This window comes from Panthera uncia (genome assembly GCF_023721935.1).
Source record: "Panthera uncia isolate 11264 chromosome A1 unlocalized genomic scaffold, Puncia_PCG_1.0 HiC_scaffold_17, whole genome shotgun sequence".
Taxonomy (NCBI): domain Eukaryota; kingdom Metazoa; phylum Chordata; class Mammalia; order Carnivora; family Felidae; genus Panthera; species Panthera uncia.
In genome coordinates, this window is record NW_026057577.1 from 114426921 (window position 1) to 114452258 (window position 25338).

Here is a 25338-nt window from a genome sequence, read left to right on the forward strand (position 1 = left end):
TTCATTTCATTTCATTTCATTTCATTTCATTTCATTTCATTTCATTTTTTAATGCCTACTTATTTATTTTGAGAATTTGAGAGAGTGCATGCACATGAGCAGGGGAAGGGGAGAGAGTGAGGGAGAGAGAGAGAATCCCAAGCAGACTCCGCACTATGACTCCAGTGTGGGGCTCGATCCTATAAGCCATGAAGTCGTGACCTGAGCCTAAAATCAAGAGTCGGATGCTTAACTGATTGAACCACCCGGCTCCCCTGTTATCTTATTTTAGAGATGAGGAAACTGAGACTCTAAGAAGCTAGTTAACCAATATCACACATCATTTGTTATGGGAGAATCAGGACTTAAATTCAGGGGCAGTGAGGCTTTTTAACTACTATATTGTACTCCTGCTTCAAAGTATGTTACTCTTCTCTTACCAGAAATTAGTGGGTGAAGAAGATAGTTGGGTTAGAAGAGATTTGGATAGGGCAGCCCATGGGTTAAGAGTCTGGTTAATTAGTCTTTTCTAATTCTAATTCTAATTCTAATTCTAATTCTAATTCTAATTCTAATTCTAATAATTCTAATTCTAATTCTATCTTCTCTCATCTTTAAATGCAAGTGATGGTATTTTAGATTCCATAGGACCTTTGTGTGGTTAACTATGTCCATGTAAGTAAAACACTTAGTCTGGTGTTTGTAAGCAGTAACTACAGGGGTTAGTAAATGAAAGTTGTGAATGAATTCCAGATATGTTGGTCACCAGAGCTCTGCAAAATGCCAGAGAGTTTGAGGAAATTAACTGAGGGCAGTGCGTTCAGCAATGAAAGCTGAAGAATTTAGTGAATAGCTGATAAAGATCGGGAAATACTTTTTAGAACACAATTTAATTCTCAACATCTAAAATTGTTCATGCAATACAGGTGTTTCTGCGACATTAAAATTTTTGTCACTGCCATTGCATGGGCAGAGGCACCCACTGAGGAACCCAACTAGAACAATAGAGGAAGATGACAATGATAAGGTATGCCCTGATATGAGATTCCTTGGGTCAGTTTCCTTAGAAGCAGAGAATGAGAAAGGGTTTTGGTGCCTGATTTTTGGAGGGAGGGCTTTTTAGAGAAAACAAGGAAAGAATAATAGGGAAAGAGAAAGAACATACCAAGGATATGGGCTCAGGTAAAGTCTAGCCTTTCACTAATGCATAAATTGCACAGCAAAGTTGGCCTGCCTTCAGGTAATGGGCTGGGATTTAGGACCTTTTGCAACCCTATATGCATCAGTCCTTGGCCATGAGGGGCAGGGAAGATTTAACCTTCCAGGCATCCTTGAGTGAGATGGCTCTATCAGCTAAGGGCAATGCTCTGGAGAAGGTAAAGTTTAGTACTCTCAGCAGCTGGAGGATGAGGGGACCTGTGAGGAAAAGAGATATGGAAAGGGTAACAAGAGCCTCTACCAGAGGAAGCTGCTAAATATTACTCAAGAAAATGCAATAGTAAAAGAGGAGAGATTCAGGAACATGAGTCAGCACCCTGTGGACATAGAGAATAGCAGGAGTGTGATAATAGAGGTGATTAAAATGTCAGAAAAGGATTCCCTGAACTCAATGGATATCATGTAAGAGAAGCTGGTATAACAGTGGTCTCACACACAGGATATGGGACTCGGGAGGATGAACAGGGACCAATGGTTGCTGAAAAAAGAGATGGAATGTTTGGAGCTTGGAACACTGTTCATGTATATGTGTATAGAAGGCAAGGCAATGTGGTGGATGGCAAAGTCTGGTAGGGGAGGCATAGCCAGAAAGAAAATAAGTCTATAATCATAGTTTGGGATAATTTACTTCCAATTACCTGAATTTTACCAAATGAAATTATTTTTTCAGAATCAAGATATTTTAACTAATGCATATATTTAGAGCCTTGCTGTTATAAGGTAGGGACAAGGTAAAGGTGTTTTAGCCAAGGCAGCTAATCTTTGGATAAAGATCAAAGATAGGATAGCAAGGTCTTTAATGTCTAAATGCTGTGGCTTTTATTTTATCATCTTTATTTTTTGGATTCTCCTCAGGTTTCCTTTTTGAAAATCCCATCTTGCTTGGATTTTCCATGCTCTATCCAAGGATATATAGGAATATAGCACCTGTTTCAGGGGATACCACTTAGAGTTTGAGGCTAATTGACTAATCCTAGGTCTTGGAAGAAGCAGTGGTGGAATATTAGCCAGAATGTGGACCCTAAGAGTAAACAGACTCAGAGCTCTTGAACATGCAGAGTTCTTTATGCCTGGCTCTTTCCTTCACTGATTATTTTTCCTCTTGTCCCAACTCAGACATCAATAGAAAAGTTCCAGTAGGGCATTGCAAAATACACATAGTATTTTCTTGGACTCTGATAACTTTATGCTATATGAAAACTAGGTTACTATGATTGGTCTGATGGTCTGTGTTACCAAATTTGCTACCTCTACTCTTTTAAAATGTGCTTTCTGAAGCACAAATTTGATTGTGTCCTGTTTAAAGCATTTCAGTGGCTCCTCTGACCCTGGGTTTCTCTCTGATCTCATCTCTCATTGTATTGGACCTTACTCACATTGAATGTCCTTTAGCCACATTGAATGTCCCAGTCCTCCATGCTGTTGCATGTATGACTCTCTTTGCCTGGATATCCCATCTCCACTTGTCTTTGGATAAAACTCACTTTTCCTGTGTAACTTGGCACCAATATCACTTCCTCTGGGAAGCTTTTTTTGAACCTCCTCCCCCAGGGCTGAGTTGGGAAGCTTTAACCCCCTAGATTTCTGCCATCTCCTTATCATACTGTCTTGTAACTGCCTGCTTACCTGACTATCTCCCCAGTTCTACTTTAAAATCCTCGAGATTATATCTAAACAACACGTCAGTTCCAAAATTCTAATGCATTGTTAATCTTGAACAAATGTTTGAATGACTGACTGTATCATCCACACTTGGAGTCATATAATTAACTTGCATACATCAAACACATGTCTTAGGACGTACAGTGGTCAAATTATATGAAATGATTTTATTTATTTGTTTAAATGTTTATTTTGCGAGAGAGAGTAAGAGAGAGAGAGAGCAGAGAAAGGTCAAAGAGAAAGGGAGAGGAAGAATCTCAAGGAGGCTCCATACTGTTAGCATAGAGCTGGGCACAGGGCTCAATCTCATGAACCGTGAGATTATCACCTGAGCCGAAATAGAGAGTTGAATGCTTAACCCACTGAGCCACCCAGGTGCCTCAGTGATTTTATTTTTGTTAATGGAATTTCTGCTGTGTATAATGGATAGTTGGAGAACTGTCTTGGCTGGCAGCATCCTTGTATAAAAAGTCCTTTTTGGGAAGTGACTAGCGCTTGGGGAGAATAACTACAAATGCATGATTACTAATTGTGTCCCAACTTTTCTAATGTAGTTTTAAAATGAAAAGTAGTTCATTAGAAATATTAAGGGTAGGCAATATTTTATTCTTTTTTTATAGCTGAGTAATATCCCTTTGTGTGTGTGTGTATGTGTGTGTGTGTGTGTGTGTATGTGTATACACACACCACATCTTCTTTATCCATTCATCAGTCACTGGGCATTTGGGCCATTTCCATAATTTGCCTCTTGTAGATAAAATGCTGCTATAAACGTCAGGGTGCATGTATTCCTTTGAATTAGTATTTTTGTATTCTTGAATAAATACCTAATAGTGCATTTGCTGGATCATAGGGTAGTTCTGTTTTCAACTTTTTGAGGATGTTCCATACTGTTTTGCAGAGTGGCTGCACTAGTTTGCATTCCCACCAACAGTGCAAGAAGGTTCCCCTTTCTCTGCATCCTCGCCAACATCTTGTTTCTTGTGTTGATTTTAGCCTTTCTGACAGGTGTAGGTGATATATCATTGTAGTTTGATTTGCATTTCTCTGATGATCAGCAATTTGGGGCATCTTTTCATGTGTGTGTTGGCTATATGGATGTCTTCTTTGGAAACATGTCTATTCATGTCTTCTGCCCATTTTTTAATTGGGTTATTTGTTTTTTGGATGTTGAGTTTTTGTAAGTTCTGTATATATTTTGGATCCCAACCCTTTATCAGGTATATCATTTGCAAATAACTTCTCCCATTTCATAGGCTTCCTTTTAGTTTTTTTACTGTTTCCTTCTCTGTGCAGAAGCCTTTTATTTGGATAAAGTCCCAGTAGTTTATTTTTTCTTTTCTTTCTATTTGTAATGACATGGATGTAGCTAGAGAGTATTATGCTAGGTGAAATAATTCAGTCAGAGAGAGACAAATACCATATTATTTCACTCGTATGTGGAATTTAAGAAACTAAACAAATGAGCAAAGGGAAAAAAAGAGAGAGAAAGAGGCAAACCAAGAAATAGACTCTTCCCTATAAAGAACAAACTGATGGTTACTAGAATGGAGGTGGGTGGGTTTGGATTAAAAAGGTGATGGGAATTAAGGAGTGCCCTTATGATGAGCACTGGGTATTGTATGGAAGTGTTGAATCACTATATTGTACACCTGAAACTAATATTACACTGTATGTTAACTGATGAGAATTTAAATATAAACTTAAAAGAGAAATATTAAGGGTAATGGAATTAAAATTTATCATAGAAATGATGAACTCCTTACTGCTTATTTGGTAAATCTGATGATATATAGCTGTCTGCTAAAATATTTATGTTTACTCTCCTCAAAGAGAACTGTGATTTTTCTTGAAATATTTTTTTTCTGATCCAGTTGGCTGACTGGTCTCACAGTATAAATAAAGTGAAGGATACAGTAAACAAGTTAACTTGATTTAGAAGAATTTCCCTTTCACTTATTAACTCTTTCTACAAACTAGTAGACACATACCATCAAATATCAAAAGTATAATAATATACATCATAGTCAGGAGGAAAGGTAAGGTGATTTTGTGAGAAGCATTGGAATGTTATTCCTACAATTATTATTCATAATTTACACTGTTCCAAAAAAATTATAGGGGCGCCTGGGTGGCTCAGTCGGTTAAGCAGCCGACTTCGGCTCAGGTCATGATCTCGCGGTCCGTGAGTTCAAGCCCCGCGTCGGGCTCTGTGCTGACCGCTCAGAGCCTGGAGCCTGTTTCAGATTCTGTGTCCCCCTCTCGCTGACCCTCCCCTGTTCATGCTCTGCCTCTCCCTGTCTCAAAAATAAATAAAAATGTTAAAAAAAATTTTTAAAAATTATAGTGGATTATCAACAGATTATAGTGGATTATCATCTGAGAAAAAAAAGAATAAACTTGCTTCACCTTACTGAGTCATTATGTCTCCTAACAGTTTAACAATAGACAAGCCAGCCTGGCTCATTTGGGCAAAAGCACAGCTTTTTGAGTTGTAGTCACCAAGCCACCTTGGGAGGACAGCATCGTAGGCAAGTCAGATTAGTGAGGAAAGAATGCGAGGTTCAACGACAGTGCTTTTTACTGCCTGAATTCCACACCCTTTGAGGTCCACCTCACATCTACTTTTAGACTCTGCTTGGCTACCGTCCTTCGAACCACTATGGCTGTTTGCAGAAGGTCCAAAACTTGTTTGTCTCCTCAAAACCTCTCCTTTTCCCATGTTTGCCTTTGATAATGTGCGGTAAATGTGGCATAACAAAAGTACACACTGCCTGTAAAATCCACTTCCTTCTCGCCCTGCAAATTTATGCTCAAGAGGGGTTAGACTTATCACCTTCTTACTGGGGCCACATAAATAACTGGCAGTGATTTCTTTTCTTGATAATAACCATTAACTGAAATATCTCATGATCCCAGAACCCTAAATTTGTATCTGCTATAAGCCAATCCTAAACTACCTTACAAGAAGTGTAGGGATAGTATAAATTGTTCAAATTAATCAGAATCCCCACACCTGGGGCAAAATGTAGTTGAAACACTTGAGCTATAAAACCAGATGGCACCCTATGTTTATATAAGCTGTTTGCCTAGAAACTGAACCAGATTTGTAAACACTAAATCAATATTTGAAGGTTAGGTGCCAGCTGTTTTTCAGGATGCCGTTAAGTGACTGGAGCTCATCAGCGGGTCTCAAATAAGAGGCATCTTTTAGCCTGGCCACTGTACCTACATTCCTCTGTTTCACAGCAGCCATGTGAACCTTTCAGCCATTTCCACAGGACTCAACAAACCTCACACAGATTGTCACCACCCTGCCATGATTTTTTCTCAAGAGTTTTATTCATTTAGTGCTGCAATAACTAACTAATGGACTGACTGTTTATTTGCTTGGCATCCCTTCCTAAATGCTCATTGACCAGTGATTCACTTCGACTTGCATGTGGTTTTGGTTTAATTTGCCATTTTACTGTTGCCAGGGACCATAGTAGTTTACCCTTGCCATGCACCAGTAAACTTTTTTTTTATAATTGGAGAGATCTGTCGTGCTTTTCAATGCCACATGGCAGAAGGACCTTAAAAGTAAATTAATAATAAGAGCAATTAAGTGAGTATTTTATCAAGTTATTTGTTTGGGAACAGCTGAAATCAATATGTAAAATTTAATACCAGCTCGTAATAAAAAGGTTGTTTCTATGATTCCTAACCCGTCAAGTCAAACATTTCTGCAAAAGCTGATGCAGTTTTCAAGTTTTTATGTTTACTTCCATTAAACTTGAATGTGTTTCCACCCAGATCTCATGTATATACTTCCTGTCCTATTAAATGGAAATTCTATGGATGATACAGAAAGTTAATGTTTATTGGAGAGTCTTGTTGATATAAGGAGACAGACTAAGTTTGTATCTCTTTAGCACACTATATTCTATGAAAATAAAGTTTGAAGTTTGAATTATTGGGTTTTGCGATTTACAAATTATTAGTTATATCTAGAAGCCACTTAACTCCTCAGAGCTCATTTCTTCATTTAACATAGGGCAAAAACTCCAGAGGATTTTATGAAGATTAATTAAAATAACATATGCAAAAATTGAGTAAACTATGGTGACTTAGGCAGTAAATTATTATCTTATTCATATCTCAATTTAAATGCTTTAAATATCTAGTTTTTAAAAGCATACTATGTCCTCAATGTCAACAATATATACTAGAAACATATACTAGATGTATATTTGGAAGCTGGCTCTTTTATGATGTCAGTTACTTCTAAAATAGTTTACAAAGGAAGGGAGGTAAATGTTTTAACTTTGGATGTCTTCAGATTTAGGGGTTTTGATCAAAAATCTAGTTTTGAGTGGAATGGTCTGGGGAGAAGGCTGGGGTAATGATTAATAATATAATTATAAATTTATGTGAATGACTAAATTAGTTAAACTGTTTCAGGTATATCTGTCAAGCAAGGGGTTTCTACTGTAATACAAAAATAAGCTATGAAACCCAAAATATTTAAAGTAGTTTACAGCTTGTGCTTGAATTAGCAGATAAATCAGAAGAACAGAACAACTTTGAACTAGCCTATGTGACCATGTAGTATGTAGCTAATCAGAGTGGAAATAATTGGTTATTTAATAAATGATGCTGAAATAACTGACTGTATAAAAAAATCATAACAACAGGCTTGTAGATTCCCATGTCATAGCATATGAATTCTAAGTGGATTATATAAGTACATGTAAAGTGGATACAAACAAAATTGGAAGAAAATAGAGGTTATTAGTATTGGTAAATAAAACTATGTTCTAAACATGAAATTAATACAAGTCAAGGAAAATTTGATTTAACTATACAAAATTAATATAATAAATATTAAACCAAATCCAGAGGGAAGATAATAAACAATTAATAAGACAAGCTTGAATAACTTAAGTTTGTGAAGAACTCAGAAATAAAACAATATTATTCCAAACTGAGCCTAGGAGAAAAACAACCCAGGAAGATGAGACACAAACAAGTTAAAAATCTACCTGATAATTAAAATCTACAGTTAAAAGAGTCATCATATAACATACGCCTCTTATTAAGTCATGGTAACATTTTAAATTTAATTTAAATTTAATTTTTAAATGTTAATACATCCATATAATTAAAATTCAAAGGTAAAAATGCCCCCCTATCACCTATTCTCTGCTCACTAATTCTGTCCCAGGAGATAATGAATGTTTGCTATTCCTTATGGAAAAATTTTTTTAATTAATTAATTTTTAATCTCAATATCAGTGAGGCCTCAGTGAAAAGTTTTTGAGGAAAAATGCAGATGACAATGCAAATTGATAACAGCCATCAAAATTTTGGCTATCCAAGCTTTAGTATGTTTCATTGTTGACTCATTCATTCTCATTCCTCATTCTAGGAATTTAACTCAAAGAAATAGACATAGGAGCAAAAGTTGTGAATTGATTATTAATTACATCTTATTTAGAGATAAGTTAGAAACAAATGTAATATATAAGCCCTCATTGAAATGCTTTTTCTACCCTGTAGTACAAGTATACCATTTTCCTCTAATTTCTGCAGAATACACTATTGAGAGTCCTTATTCTCAGAAAACAGAAAAGAACAAGTGATAGAGAAAAGGAAGGAGTGGAGGAACATGGCAGGAAGATGAGAGTGGAAAGATTTTTGATGACTCTTCTCTGCCCATTCATTCATTCATTCATTCTTATTCCAAACACTGAACACTTTTTAGTACCTACCAAAGGCTAGTCATTGATGATACATCATTGTGGAAAAAAAATAAATAAAAGTAATCAAAATCCCCTGCCACATAGCTTAGAAGATAATCCCTACAGAATCATATGATGACAATTTGCTTTTTTACTTTTTTGAAAATTACGTGGTTCTTTGAGATACTTAAACTTGATATGAATTTTTAAATCACTCTATCCAGTTTCAATAACAATACCCTCTCCAATATAAAAGTACAAACTCTTCTGGGATTCTGGCTAGAGTTGAATTATGTTTATTATTAACTTCAGAAGAATTAACATTTGTATAATATCATCTCCATGGGTGGGAATAAGGCATTCTCTGAATCTCTTTAGGTGGAATGTTAAGTCCTACTATTATTTTATTTTTTTATTTATGTATGTACCTTTTCTACATCATTACATGTATTTCCATAAATGAAAAATAAAATTAAAATATTAACATAAAATAATAAAGGCATTAGGGAAAATTGATGAATGAAAAAAGATTTTTATGAGCAATACAGGAAACACATAAAGAATAAAGGGTAAAACAAAAACATAGACATAATTGTAACTTAAGAAGTTTAAATGAATGAGAATGAAAAGAATCATAAACAAAATAATAAAGGTATTTCCAGTATATGCAGATAAATGTTAATAATCATTTAAATTCATTCCCAGAGTTTGATGAGAAAATAATAGATAATCGAAAGGAAAAGATAATAAAAAAATAAATCCAAATGAACAGTAAACATGAAAAGATGTTCAACCTCACTGCAAATGCAAATTAAAACAACAAGAAAATGGTATTTAATCAAAACATGGATAAAAATGTAAAATACTGATAACACCATCTACAGGCAAGAATACAAGTAAACTAGTGGTTCTCATACATTGGTGGCAATATGAATGACTGTGACCTCAGTGGAAATGGATCTACCAATATCTATCAATATTAAAGACAAAAAACTTAAGACTCTATCAATTCAATTTGGGGAATTTAATGTAAAGAAATAAAATCAATTGACAAAACAGTAGCAAGAGAGTTTATTGTGACTTTGTATGTAGTGATAAAAATACTGTAACAATCTGATCATCCATTAATAGGGGAATAAAAGATTATATCATGGTGCAGCCATGCTATGAAATTAAGTGCTGTTAAAACAAAGAATGAAAGCTTTCCTGGTTAACTTGAAAGGATGAAGTTGAAGAGTAATTTATCAAGTATGATCCACTTTTTTGGTAAAACAAACAAAAAAACCCTTCAGTCTTGACCCTTGCCAATCTAAATGTGTGCATTTGAATACAGTATAAATGCAGATAAAGTTTTGAAAGTATGTAGACCCAACTATTTCTCAGGGAATTAGATATGGCTAGGGCTAGGGTGAGAGAGTATTTAATTTTTTCATTCTCCAATGCTTTAACAAATTACCATGACTTTATACTAGTTAATTTTATTTTAAATATAGTGTTCAGAATTTAAGTTATAGTTAAAAAGAGAACAAAGCAAATTGCAGTAATTTATGTTTTAAATTGCAACTAATCAACACATAAGTATTTGGCAAACTAATTCTTACATGTAACAAATTTTAAAAATGTCAAATTTTAGATTTACTGTAACTTTAGACTTATTCAATAATTGTTTCAATACAAAGTCTTGTTATATTGTTATTGTTGCTTACTCAACTCGTGAGGAATTTTACAATATACTTCACTTATTTTTACTAGTATTACTTTGTATCTCTGATTTCTTTAGTATATCCATAGGTATCCTTTTCCTCCTCTTTCTATAGTAACATAACCAATTAAACAATTCAACAGAGCTGTCTGGTAAAAGATATTTTAAACATTTTTGATTTTCTCCATGTGTCTTTGTATGCATACCTATTTTCTCTGAAACAATTCTCTGGAAAGATAAAATAATATTTCAAGTAGGTAGGTTGAATGAGGGAGGTTATCTGAAATTAAATGTGAATAAACTAGGTATCTTTACAAATGTGGATATAGCCTGCTTTTTTTTTTAATGCTTATTTATTTATTTTGGGGAGAGAGAGAAAGAGAAAGAAAGAAAGAGAACACAAGCTGGGGACGGGCAGAGAAAGAGACAAAATCTGAAGCATGCCCCAGGCTCCAAGCTATCAGTGCAGAGCCCAACTTGGGGCTCAAACTCCTGAACTGTGAGATCATAACCTGAGCCAGTCAGATGCTTAACTGACTGAGCCACCCACGTACCCCGATACAGCCTGCTCTTTAGGAAAAATATCTTTTAAGCTAATTATGTTATTCTTTCAGTAATAAATTAGGGGAAAAAAGAAAAAGAACCTTAGAAGCCATATGTTTATCTGTCCACATTTGTTTACTAAGGAGACCAAGATTATTTAGTTATTGTTGCTTTGTTTTAATTTAACTGTGATTAATTTTTGCATATAATCAATAATCAGTTATTTCATATATCAAACTGATTAGAATTATTGTTTGCAAATACTGTGGTTTCAAGAAGCTTTTGGTTCTTTGGGTTATACTGATTAATATTTATAGAATTAGAAATGAATTATTTTTAATTAATTTATTAAATGACAATATAAACACATTACATGGTAACATAAATAACCTAATTATTACAGAAAATATGTTTTCAAACAAGAGAGAAAAATTGATTTTTTAGTTATCTGCAAATCTTTTGAATATCTGATTTAGAAGAGTACTGGATAGTTGTACATTCTTCAGTTTACTGGGAAAAAAATATTATAACTTTGTGGGAAAATAAGAGCAAAAAAGGAAAATAATATTTTGGTATCATTATGAAAATAATTTTGACATTATAGATTTCAATAAATAGGTCTCCATGTCCCCCAAGGGGTCGTAAGACCACACTTTGAGACTACTGACTTAGAACATCAATTTAGTAACACATATAACTACATTGAAGGAAAGAAATAGACTGCATGCATATCATGAAATTATATACTCTAGGTGGAGGATTCATGAAATCTAGCCCACTGGAATGCACTGATTCTTTCTAAATGAGATGGACTGGGCTGTTTCCATATGAGTTAGAATCGGATAGAAGTAATTGACATCGCTGGAAGACTGCTTCTCAGGATCAAGGTTATGAATAATTCTAACAGTTACTTCACCTCCCTTTATTTCAGAATCCTGGAAAGGACCATCCAGCTAGCAAAATTAAGTCACTTGTGGCACCCTAGCTTTCCATGAGTGAGGGAAAATAATTTCTGTCCCCTTTTCTTTCCATGTTCAGAACCTTAATGTTTTCCGGAATTAAAAAAAAGAGTTTGGAATAGCAAAACTAAGACAAGTGTGTACTACTGTTTCTAGCAGGGATTGCCCATTTGTATTTTCTATTTTTCTTGGACAAAAGGTAGTGAAGTAGTAGGTCCAAATAGGAGTATCATGTGGACCTTCATTCTAATCATACCTCGGAGATTGTCAGGTACTAAGGTTGTTGAAAACTGCAGGGCAGTAGGCACTTTACTGAATAAGGCAAAAAATTAAGGCTTTAACAATGAACAAATTATTTCACATTATCCAAATTCATATTTCGTAAAGGGCTACCTTGTAAAGCCCTTGATATTATACTGAATCTCAAGATAGCATTAAACACATGATGGCAGAATTTAAAGTTAATTGTTGTGATCCTGACCTCCAAGTCTTCCGCCAGCCGGAAGGTACCACTTTCTCCCCTAAACATTTGTCAACTGTTTTGTTCTCTATAGTCAGCCATCTTCTAAAACAGATGTTATTTGATGGGAAGAAACCTGAAGTAAAAGGTTCTTTGCTTGTATATCACTATTCATCTTTAAAAGTGTAGAAACTTTCAACAAATCCTTTGAGTGGCATATTTGTTGGAATGTGGTAAGCCCCGACTTTGCAAACTCTTTTTTAATAGTAAGTCTCCAATGAGAAGGCATGCTTAATCGAAAAGAAGGTCATAGATCCTTTCACATGCACTAGAAAGGTCATTCTAACACCAGCAATTTTGAAGAGAACCAAAGAAGTAATTAAGCTGCCAATAATTATAGAAGACTCTTACGGAATAAATTGCCCTTGACCTCTATTTATTTTGGTCAGGAAATATCTTACAGGATTTTATTTTTATCTGGCTACTAATGCAAGTTAATTTTTTTCTTTCATGCTAAAATAAAGTCGGGGCAAAAAAATGATATACTGAGGAAAGAACAATAACTGGTGTCTGTAATATGCACTTAATTTTAAAATGTAGATCCACAATTTAAAAACCTAGAAATATCAGTGTTGTTTTGTGGAATGACCTCTACACTCTTTGGAACCTATTCAAATCACCCTCAATGGACATTGGACAATGGTAGCCATTAACATACTTGTCTACTTGGATTAGCAATAAATAGCTATAAAGTGCCTGCTTTTATTCCTCTTAAAGTCTTTGGGAGTTCTTAGAAAGTCAGAATTTAAGTATTTTTTTATTATTTTATTAAAATATTATTTTTTAAAAGCTATTTGAAATAAATGTCTAGAAATTTTGAATTTCAAGTAAAACTAGAGGTATCTGTCAGGGAAGAATAAAGAATAATGTGAAGGGCATTTGGAAAGGGGAGTTATATATAGTTTGGAATAACGTATTTGATATAATAATTTTATTATAATTGAAATTGAATTTATTTTAAAATGGCAAATACCATTCCAGTTAGGTATTAAGGCAGATAAGTTGTTTATTTGTTTGATTTTCCAAAGAGAACATGGGTTAAACATGGTTGAAAGCCCTCAACTTAGAGAATTACAGTTTTTTTGTTTTAAGTGATTGGTCATCAAAAGTTTCTGTAAGAGGGATTTACTAAAATTAAGATTCTTTTAAGCTCAAAAATTCTAAGATACCTAGCCAAATATTAATCACTAGAAATGGGTGATGGGTATAAGGGAGTTCATTCAATTCTCCTTTCTTTGAAATGTTTGGAATTTTCTACTATAAAAATTATATGATGATGGCCTACAGTAGCTGAATAACTTGAAATAGTCCATGATGAAAAAGATATGTCAGAGGTATAAAAATATTTTGGCAGGAGGAGTGAAAATTAACAGATACGCTTCTTTTTAAACATTTTTAAAAAGTAATTAGAAGTATTCGCCAATTTTATGATTAAGAACGAGAGATATCTACTGTCAGTACCTGTAACTGAATGGGTACAACTTAATGGAAGGACATAAAGATATCGGAAAGGGTGGGAATGCACATTAAGCCTGGGACAGGTGAGACTGCATTAGGGGATAGGGAGGGAAATAAGCAGAGAAAAAGGAAGCACTCAAGCACAGACTAGAACAGAGAGAAAATAAAAAATGAGGGTTCTCGTAGGAAGGAAGAGGTCCACACAAGAAGTTAATAACTACATAAAACTACCTAATACACAAAGAGAAATCAACTGTTTTAAGACCTGGCGCCACTTACTTAAGTGGTCAAAATTGCCTCTTCCTAGATTTGTGTCCCAGTTTACTGGTAATCTTTCTCCTTTCTTCTTTCATCTCCAATACAATTTTCTAGAGACACTTGGCACTTTTCTAGATTATGAGAGAGCTAAAGCTGAATAAATTATTGAAATGAGGAAGCCCTGGGTACAAATGCATTTGTTTATTTTTATGGAAGAGATGGGAAAACCTTAACGGAGATAGGCAAGTTATAGAAACTTAAACATTTGGGAAATTTTTCTTCAGGTTGAATGAAATTAAGTATAGACTTTCATGGAACTGAAAGGCTGGCCAGTGATTTGTTCTTGTTTTTTTCTGGAGTGTTCTTCAATACAAAAAACAAATTCTCTGCTGATACCCATTTAATGTCCTACAAATCAATTCAATTCTGACACTAACTCCCTAGTAGAGTTAGTACAGACCCCACAGATTAAGGGCATCATCCCACTGCTTCTACTTTAGATACCAGTCTCAAGTCCTAGGTTGTCACTGGTACTTCTGGCCAATCAGTTATAAACTGGGCTTTCCAAAAGCCCCTTCTCAGGTTCCAGATTTTGCTGGAATGGCTCACAGAACTCAGGGAAACACTTTATTTACATTTAGTGATTTATTGGAAGGATGCCACTCAGGAACAGCCCAATGGAAGAGATGCATAGGATGAGGTATGGGGCATCAGAGAGGCATAAAGCTTCCAAGGCCTCTCTGGGCACACCACCCTGTAAGCGCTTTGATGTGTTCACCAACCCTGAAACCCAGCTAATCTCATTATTCAAGAATTTTTACAGAGCACATTTTCCAGTCCCACCCCTACTTTCCCAGAGGTGGGGCTGAAAGTTCCAATCCTCTAATTACTTCATCTTACTGGGACCAGCCCTATCCTGAGGCTATCTAGAGACCCCTCTAAATAAATCCATTAGCATGAACTCAGGTGTGTTCAAAAGGGGTTCCTTATGATTAACAAAAGACACTCCCAAGGTTCAGGAAATCCAAGAGTTTGAAGAGCTCTTAGCTAGGAAAAGGGACAAAGACCAAATATGTGTCTTACTTTGTCACATTTTTAAAGGAATCTTTTTAAAATAAAAAAAAAATACTTCAAATTTCTTTGAATAATTAAAACAGTATAGTTTGTGAATAATTACCACCAATTAATCTCTAAAGTAATGAGTTATACAGTAGTTGATAATCAACTACCTTGATTATCACATTACCTTGATGGATTTGTGCTCTACAAAAAGCATTCTCTACCATATGGTTACCAGGCAAAGAAACAGTTCCAAACTCAGTTTCAGGTAGTTCTGTTGGAAGAATCAAGACGTGAGAGACAAATGTGGGAAAGGAAAGGTTTCTTTATTTAGGAAGGTGCAACCTGGGAAGATGGAGGACTAACATCTCAAAGACTGTCTTCCCTGTCCAAGGGAAGCTGGAGGGTTTTAAAGGGTATGGCACTGGAAAAAGGAGGGGGGTTGGTGTGCAGGAGAAGCAGGTGCCCAGGAAGTTGGTCTTATGTCAACTAGACCCTGAAAAGACTTATCGGCATCTGTGGCAGCTGTTTTTGAATGTGATCAGGCCTTATTTTTTGGGAAAGTTTGGACATTCATTCCTCAAGGCCAGGGAAATGAGATTTCCAAATCTCAAGGAAAGTAAATTAGTTCTGCCACAAACCAAAGGAGTGCATAAGCTTGAAGTAATTTACCCTTAAGATGGGTCAGAGTGCTGTTACAATATGTCCTTCTTGGAATTTCACTGGCTCTGGTGGGATGAGCCTGTATAAAAATTTAAGTTTTAGTCATGACTCTCCTTTTGTAGAAGAAATAATTGGTTCCTATGTTTTCAATTATCTTCTCTCTTACCTTTAGTTTTATTACTAATCCCTCTATAGTTAGTATACATTATTCAATCTAAAGATCTCCCCCGAATAAAGGGAATTCTTTCTTCTCCTTTTGCCCCATTTTTTAGAATCCCTATTTGATTAATCAATTTATCTGTATTTAAGTTGAACAGACCTCTCTGAGGAAGGCAAGACTAAATAATATGACAAATTCTTCATGACTACCATTTGTGCTGAACATGAAGAAGGCTGTCTTAACAGTACTTCAGGACAGGTTACTCCTTCTTTTCCTCCATTCCTCCCTCTTCCCCTTTCTCTTGCTCTCCATTCTTCCCTCCTGTGTTCACTCTCTTCTTTCTTTCATCTTCCTTTTTTTCTTGCCTCTTTCTTTCCACTTTTACTCTTTCTGGCCTTCTCCCTTCCTTTCTGACTCCCATCTCTCTGCCAGTCATGTTGTTTTATTTTAATTTATTTTTTAATGTTTATTTGTTTTTGAGATAGAGAGAGACAGAGTATGAGCAGGGGAGGGACAGAGAGAGAGGGAGACACAGAATCCGAAGCAGGCTCCAGGCTCTGGGCTGTCAGCACAGAGCTTGATGTGGGGCTCAAACTCACAAACCATGAGATCATGACATGAGCCGAAGTTGGATGCTTAACCAACTGAGCCACCAGGTGTGTCCCCCCCTGCCTTTTTTTTTTTTTTTTATTGCCTCATAGCTAACTTGCTCAGACTTAGTGGTATGAAACAATAACCATTTTAGTATGCTCACTGTTGTGTAGGTCAGGAATTCAGGAAGGGCATAATAATGATGACTTGTCTCATTTCCACAATTTCTGGAATCTTAGCTAGAAAGATTCAAATGACTGGAATCTAGAATGACCTGAAGATTTCTTAACTACCTTGTCTGGCATCTGTATTGGTATGATTGGTATGTATTGGCCAACCCATCATGTGGCCTCTCTGTGTGGTGTAGCTTCCTCACAACATGGACACTTTAAGACAGACTTCTTACAAGTTGTCTCAGGACTGCAAGAGTGAGTGTTGTAGCAACATGACTGAAGATGCATGTAGTTTTATGACCTTGCTGCAGAAGTCACATAGCATCATTTCTATCGCATTCTCCTTGATAAGGCAGTTGGTCATAAGCTCAGTCTGATTCACTGAGAAGAGATAAAGACCCCACATCTCTATGAGAGAAGGGTCAACAAAATCACAATCATATTTTATAACTTCTGTATTTCCTTTCTTTGAAGAGACTTGGAACTTCCTCTTCACATCTGCCTATGCATGTAACTGGCTATGAGACTATATTCAGTGAAACCTGAACTAGTAGTCCTGTACCAAATTTTGACCATTAACTCATTTATTTCTGTGAAGTGAAAGATCTTATTCAAGTGAGAGGTTAATAAATAAGTCTACTGATCTGAGAAACATAGTACATTTCAATTGTATTCTTTTATTTTTTAAATATTTATTTATTCATTTATTTTGAGAGAGAGAGTTGGGGGGAGGGGTACAGGGCGACAGCAAGAGAGAGAGAGAGAGAGAGAGAGAGACAGACAGACAGACAGACTATTAAGCAGGCTCCACTCCTGGCACGGAGCCTGACATGGGGCTCGATCTCACAACCCTGAGATTATGACCTGAGCCAGTTGAGAGTCAGATGCTTAACGCACTGAACCACTCAGGTGCCCCTGAGTTGTATTCTTTTTAAACACTCTTGGACATTAATAGTGAAATAGGATAGCATTTAAACAGGTTGGCATTAATAGGGAAACATTGCTCTGAACCTGTGATAGAAATGTCCTGGCTTCTCTGAAGTTGCTTTGTCAATGGACCTCATTTCCCATAATCTGGATTGGAAGGTCCTACTTCATTCAAAGGAAGTGTTGTGCATGAACATGGAGCTCACACAATTGAGCCACTGTTCCATAATAAAAAGGAAGGAAGGAAGGAAGGAAGGAAGGAAGGAAGGAAGGAAGGGGAAGGAAAAGAAAAAGCAACAATATGTGGGCTAAATCAAAAAGAGGATTACCAGAGAACTCTTTGTTCCTTATTTCAACTGGGAATGGCATACCTGGCATGTTTCAGCGACTAGCCACATGTGTTGTATCACTAAATAGAGACATAACAGCAAAACTCCCAACATCATTTAGACACTGTAGATTTCTCAGTTCAGTGATTTTGATGTTGATGGAGACAGACTTCCCTTGAAAGTGCAATGATCTGCATGCCTTTTGATCAGTGTCTTGGTGCAGATTAATATTATTTCACATGAAGCTAGCAAGACCCTGTTTCTCTATCTGTTTGTGGAATAATTTCACACACATGGGCTTTCCGAAGATTTAATATGGGTCTTATTAATGAACAATAACTGCTAATGGGTATAATGCCTGCCCGATAGAGGTGCATATAGATTTATCTGTATAGGGAAAGGTTTGTTTTCTGTAGCATTTCAAACAACTGTACTAGGTACTTAGGTGACATGTCTGTCACTTCAAACATATTAGTATTGAAATTGTAGCACTTCACAATTGAAGTGTATTACACACTTGAGATACAGTAAACTACTGTATTTGAATTGAATCATACAATCATAGATATTAGAGCCAGAAAAGACCTATTAGGTTATCATGTCCATCTACTGCCATTTGGCATTGTTATTTACAATACATTGTTGGATCTAGAGTTAAATGCCTCAAACAATAGGCCTACTACCACTGTGCCAAGAATATTTTCTTTTATTGTCTAAAGGACTTGCTCATTGAAATAGTTTTTTTTTCCCTTAAATTCAGCTGAAATTTATTTTTTGCTCAATTTCACTCCAATGTTGTCATATCTCAATCTTCATTCTATAGCCTTACTTCTGCATTATCTCTTCTTATAGTGACACTGTTTTAAAGACTGATTCATTTAAAAGCCATACTTTAAACTTCAAAATGGCAATTTCTTTTCTGCCCAAATTATGTGATGTTTTAGGTTGGCTTTCCCAAGAAATGGGCACTAAGCCAGGATACGAGTGAAACTAGTTTATTTGAAGATGGTCCCAGGACATGCTAGGAGGTAATTGAAAAAGAGAGACAAGAAAAAGACAAAAGCCAATAAAGGGTGAATGATCATACCAGTGGCATTGTGGATAACTGGATCGCACCTCTACTGCAGATATTGATGATTTGTACAGCATACTGCCTACGAGTTATTTCTCCAAGAGACAAGGAAGCTGAATTATTATATTCATGTAATAACATGCTTCTCAAAACATTTAGTCTAACCAACATAATTCATTCTCCTTAATTCTTTTACCCAGAAACATCCAGAAATCTGACACATTGTAGGATGAGAGATTTTTAGTGTGACCTATTTTTCTTAGGAAAAAAATAATTGAGGTTTTTAAAATAATAACATTTAAATATCAAATACAGAAATGTTTGTCTTTGGTCATATATTTGAGGATTCATTTTTATTTAAAAAATACTTTCGTAAACTTGGAAGTTTTCAGGAAAATTTGTAGAATTTCTTTAACCTCATCTCTTCAGTTTTACCTATTTATGGAATTTAATGAAATATATAAAACATTGTGTATGAGTAACTTAATGGCAGAGTGAGAAATAAGTAAAATATTCAAAATAACTAAAATTTACAGTTAATGGCTTATTTATAAAATTTATGGACTTTACTCACACAAGAAACTCCCAGTTTTCACTCAGAGCCTCTGTGGTCTTATACTGAAGATAATTATAGCTAGAGTAGTCATCTGATTTCCAACCTCCCAATAGATTACAAGCAACAAAGTACAAAGATCAGAAGGTTTGCAACAAATAGATTCAGTTGACAGAAATGATTATATTTGATAGACCAGTGGTTCTCTGTATCTCTAGGACTATCAGAAACTTGAGATACAAATGCCAGAATTTTTGATTCAGCAGGACTTAATTGGTCCCTGAGAATTTATATTTTTAACAAATTTCCAGCTGATGCTGTTGGTCCAGAAACTCCATGTTGAGTATCATGGGGATGGACACGGGGAGGAAAAATACAGAAACTATGAAAAGTTTTAATTTTTTATGAATGAATAGAGGAAAGCCCTATACAAAAAAAAACTGGGATGGGACCATTAAATCTAGGGGAAACTTTCCTGCTCATATTAGCAGACTCTGTGGTCATAATCATATTTTACACAGTAAAATAATATATAGAGTTAACTCTAACTTATCAAGAAAGAAAAATGCACAGAAAGTCATGAAATGGAGGTGCCTGGTGGCTTAGCTGTTTGAGCATCCAACTCTTGATTTTTACTCAGGTCATTATCTCATGGTTTATGAGATTGTATTTTGAACCCCTGCTTGGGATTCTCTTTCTTCCTCTCTCTCTGCCCCTCTCCTGTTCTTGCTCTCCCTCTCTGTCTCTCAAAATAAATAAACATTAAAAAAAAACCTCATGAAGTAGTTACTATTTTCAAAAATATAGCCAGTCAATATAATTTAGTTAGTAAGAAGTCTCTCTCAGTAAGAGGATAAAATATTAATTATCTAGGACATTTCATCTATCCAAAATAAGTCATTGCTCAAATGTCCTCTGTGGTAGGCTAAATAATAGACCCTCCCGATATAATTAATATAATGTTCTAATTTCTAAAACCTGAGAATATTGCCATGTATAGGTAAAGAAACTGCAGATGTCATTAAGGAAAAGATCTTAAAATGGAGAGATTATCCTGGAATATCTGGATTGGCTCATTATGGCCAAAAGGGTCTTTATAATAGGGAAAAAGGAGATAAGAATGAATAGAAAGCAACATGACAGTGGAAGAGATTGGAAAAATGCAGCCACAAGCCAAGGAATGAGGACAGCCTCTAAAAGTTGAGAAAGATGGGACCCTGGGGTGGTTCAGTCAGTTAAGCGTTTGAGTTTGGCTCAGATCATGATCTTGCAGTTCATGGGTTCACAGGTCATGATCTTGCAGTTCATGGGTTGACACCCCACTTTGGGCTCTGTGCTGACAGCTCAGAACCTGGAACTTGCTTGGGATTCTGTGTCTCCCTCTCTCCCTGTCCCTCCCCTCACTCGTACTCTTTCTCTTTCTCTTTGTCTCTCAAAAATAAACAAAAAAATAAAAGCTGAGAAAGGCAAGAAAAGGGTTCTCTTCTGGAGACTTCAGAAGGAACTGACCTTGCTGATACCTTGATTTTAGCTCCATAAGAGTCATCTCTTCTGACCTCCAGAACTGTGAGACAATCAGTTTGGGTTGTTTTAAGACACTCTGTGGTAATTTTGTACAGCACCAATAAGGAAACTATTACACCCTGTGAAGCTGAACTGTTTTCCTTCATTATTATTTTTTACATAATGTGACTCTATCAATATTAGGTTTCTGACATCTTATTTGTGTGTGCACATGTATAGGTATGCTAGAGCACAAGTCCAAGGCAGAGAGTCGTAGAACCTGCCATAGGAAAAGTAGGAAGCAGTAAAGTCAAAAAGGCTTTGTGCAGGATACTAAGGAGTTTAGGCTCTTCGGTTTTCTGTTTATTTGTTTAATTATACCAGATAAAGTTCCAGGCACTGTACTAAATGAAGTGGTGGCAAACATGTTATGAAAAGGGCCACATAGTAAATGTTTTAGGCTTTGAAGGCCAACAGGCAAAATGGAGACTATTATATAAGTACTTAAATAATAAGAGAAAACGAATTTCCACAGATATTGTACAGATGAAATTTTAAAAATTGAATGTAATTTTATTTATATTTTTTAATTTTATTTACTTATTTTGAGAGAGAGAGAGAGAGAGAGAGAGAACCCAAGTAGGGAAGGAACAGCAAGAGTGGAAGAGAGAGAATCCAAACAGGCTTCATGCTGTCAGCACAGAGCCAGTCACAGGGCTCGATCCCCGGAGCCCTGAGATTATGACTTGAGGCAACATCAAGAGTCAGATGCTTAGCTGACTGAGTCACCCAGGCGCCTCAAGTATATTTTTCTTTAACATAATGTTTATTACATAGGTATACTAATGAGATAAATAGAATTATTTTTCTTGGGTGCTTAATCCAGGCTCAAAGTTAGTGTTTTCTGTGAGAATTAATTGCAAATTGTGTAAATTATGTGTCAATATTGATAAGCAAGTTAACTTGCATGTTATAAATTTGTTTGAATATGGCTTCAACTTTCTATGGTTTCATCTGGTTGAATCATTTCATCTGTGATTGCTGTTTATTTGCTCAGATCTCTGTATTTCATTGTATTCTGAATCAATCTTTGCCTTCAATGGCATCTTGTTTAAATTTTTTAATTATTAGTTAACAAAATGTGAATACCATTATTTTTAAATTTAGTCTTTTGTGGATGTTTTGTTAAACCTACAATGTAAGTGCAACACATTTTCATTTAATAGTGTTACTGGTGTATGTCTACCAATAACTAGACTTTAAGAGATTAACTCATTGTAAGTCAAACAAATCATCCATATCTTTATTGCTAAAGCAAAATAATATAGACAAATATGCAGATATGCCACCAAGATGTGTGTTTTCATAATGATAATTCATAAGAGATTAGAAACTGAGTTTCTAGTGTTAAATACATTTACTGGGTTATTTTTAATTGTATAAATTATGGTTTTGTAATATGTCTTCCATATATGTTCATCCTTTTCTTTTGTAAACCAAACGAATATCCTATATGGATTAAAGATATTTTTTAATTTGTAAGTATTTGGATTATTACTCAAGTTAGTCATTGGCAAAAATATTACTATTAGAAGTTTGAGGAAAGGAATAAAAAGTATCTTTTCATATAAATCAAGTTGTCAGGATGCTTATGGACACAGTAACTAAAATGACTTAAAACAATAAGGAAATTTATTATCTTACAAAACAAGAAATTTGGAGGTAAGACATTCTAGGGTTTGAGACTTGAATGTCATTACTCTGCACCTGTTTTTTCAATCTTTCTTAAAAGTTGTCTTTAGCATTCTGGCTTTGACCACACACCTTGTCAGTTACAGGCATCACTGTTTCATATGGCCCTATAAAAGTCAGAAAAAGGTAATTTGCCATATCTTGTTCTTTTTTTTTTTTTAAATCAGAGAGAACACCTTTTCCACAAATTTCCTAGAATTCACAGTTTATTTTTTTAATATAAAAATATATGAGTAATTTAATATAAATAGCAAATATTTACTGTTTACTGGGTAAACACATATTCTTTACTTCTGTTTCTGTGAGTTTATATTTAGTTAGAAGGCATCAGTAATCACCAGAAGTGACTAGTTAAGGAAGAAGAGAAGAGAATATGAGGGATTAGTAAGGATAGCCTCAGGAAGCAGAGGCAACAGAAACAGACTTTACTGACTGGTTTGAAATTTTTCAGTTTTGGCCTTCAAACCACATTCTATGCTTAAATATTCTTTACATTTTAATTTACTAAAATTTAAATTGGCTATTTTCCAGTAAAGCACTTTAGAATTCCATTTCTCCTATAAGATAATCCTGTTCCAAAGGAAAAGGAAGAATTAATTTCCAATTGATCTTTGTCTAAATAATCTGTTCCCCCTTCCTCTTTGCAAATCATCTACTAAATGCATTCACATTTTAATTTATAATGAAATTTTTTTTCATTAGTTTCACTTATTTATTTAGTCTGCTCTTTCTAGTTTGATATCTGGCACATAGATTGTTACAATAGTCTTCTATCTGCTTTTATTTCCCTTATTACCATCTTCAATTCACCCTGCAAACCTGTGCTTAATTAATCTTTATAAAAGACCATTACTTTTGTGCTGCTACTCTCAATGACTCTTAAAACTCACAGTTGATAGCTCCTAACTCATGGTCTTTCTCATGAAAATTGGTTTCTTTTTCAGTGTTCTCCTCTTAGGAAATGGAACTCAAATGTAACAGCTCAAGTCAGAAACCTGTCTTTTTTAAACAACTCCTTAAAACTTATCTACTACCCAACTGTTTTCAAGTCCCATTAGCTTTGTTTTCTAAGTGTAGTTTAAGTCTGTATTTCTCTCCAATTTTATTGCAACTATGCTAATATATACTGCAATAATTCCTGTTTTAGATACTGCAAAAACCAGGTAACTGGTCTACCTCACCTATTCTTGCCTTTCATCTTTAAATATACTCTTTACATACAACTAAAAGAATCTTTTTAAAAGTATAATTCTAGGGGTTCCTGGGTGGCTCAGTTGGTTGGTTAAGCATCTGACTCTTGATTTTGGCTCAGGTCATGATCACAGGGTTCCTGAGTTTGAGCCCCACGCCATGCTCTGCACAAACAGGATGGAGCTTGCTTGGGTTCTCTGCCCCTCCCCTGCTCATGCTTGCTCTCTCTCTCTCTCAAAATAAATAAATAAATTTTTAAACATTATATTTCTAGTCATGTGGTTATCTTCTCCCTTCCTCCTAATAATGCTCTATCCCCTTTCTCTGTTTCTTAAAGTCCTTCAGTGGTTTCCTGTAGCTCTTGAGACAAACACCAGATTTCTGAACTTCACCTACAAGGCACTAGCTACAAGACCTAAATATTTTTTTTCCCAAGCTCATCTTGAATTATATCTCTCTTTAGTCTGTCTTCTCTAGCCCTAGTGGTCTTCTTTCAGGACCTTATACACTTTCCTTGGTGTCTTCTTTGTTTACAGAAGTATTAGCCATTCTTCAGATGTTTCAAATTAATTCCTTAAAGATACTTTCTTCAACCTTCCTATGTAACTCCAATTTCTATTATTTGCCCTTATATCACTATGTATCTTATTTTCATTTGCCATAGTCATAATTTTGTATTTTTAGGTGTATTTTCTTTTCATTCAATTCTTTGCTTTATGAAGGAAGGAATTGTGTCTGCTTCTGTGTATATATTTGGTACATATTTCTGAATGAATGAAGAGAAGTGGGGTCTTTGTCCTAGGCAGGGTAAATTCTAATCATATCTGCCAACATTTTAAGGTCACCAATAATTTAGTACTCTTACCCTTCTTATATTACTTCTTGTTAGACATAAAATAACATTTGAGATGAGTAGAAGAGTTTTAGTTTGCCCCTGAGGTTTAAAAACAGCTCTTCCAGGTTATAGAAGATGCATGAATATACTATATAAAAAGACAAGGATGGAAAACCTATAGTTCTGGGTTTGTCTTGTGATCCTCAGAGATTTACAAACTACTTTTAGAAAATGAGGAACAGTATCACAGAGCTTGCAAGCATGATGACCAAAACAATACTATGTACATGAAAGTTCCCTAAATGATATTAAAATTAAGGTGTGTTTTTTTCTGATAAAACTCAATAGAATTTTTAAAATATTATAGAATGGTGACTATTAAGATATATTTTTGGATTGGTAATATCAGTTCTTAATATTTCTGCAACAAATTAAAATACCTACTAATTCTAGCTCCTACCTCTATTTAGATTTGTCATGTTGAGATTGTCTTGAAGCTAAACAATGG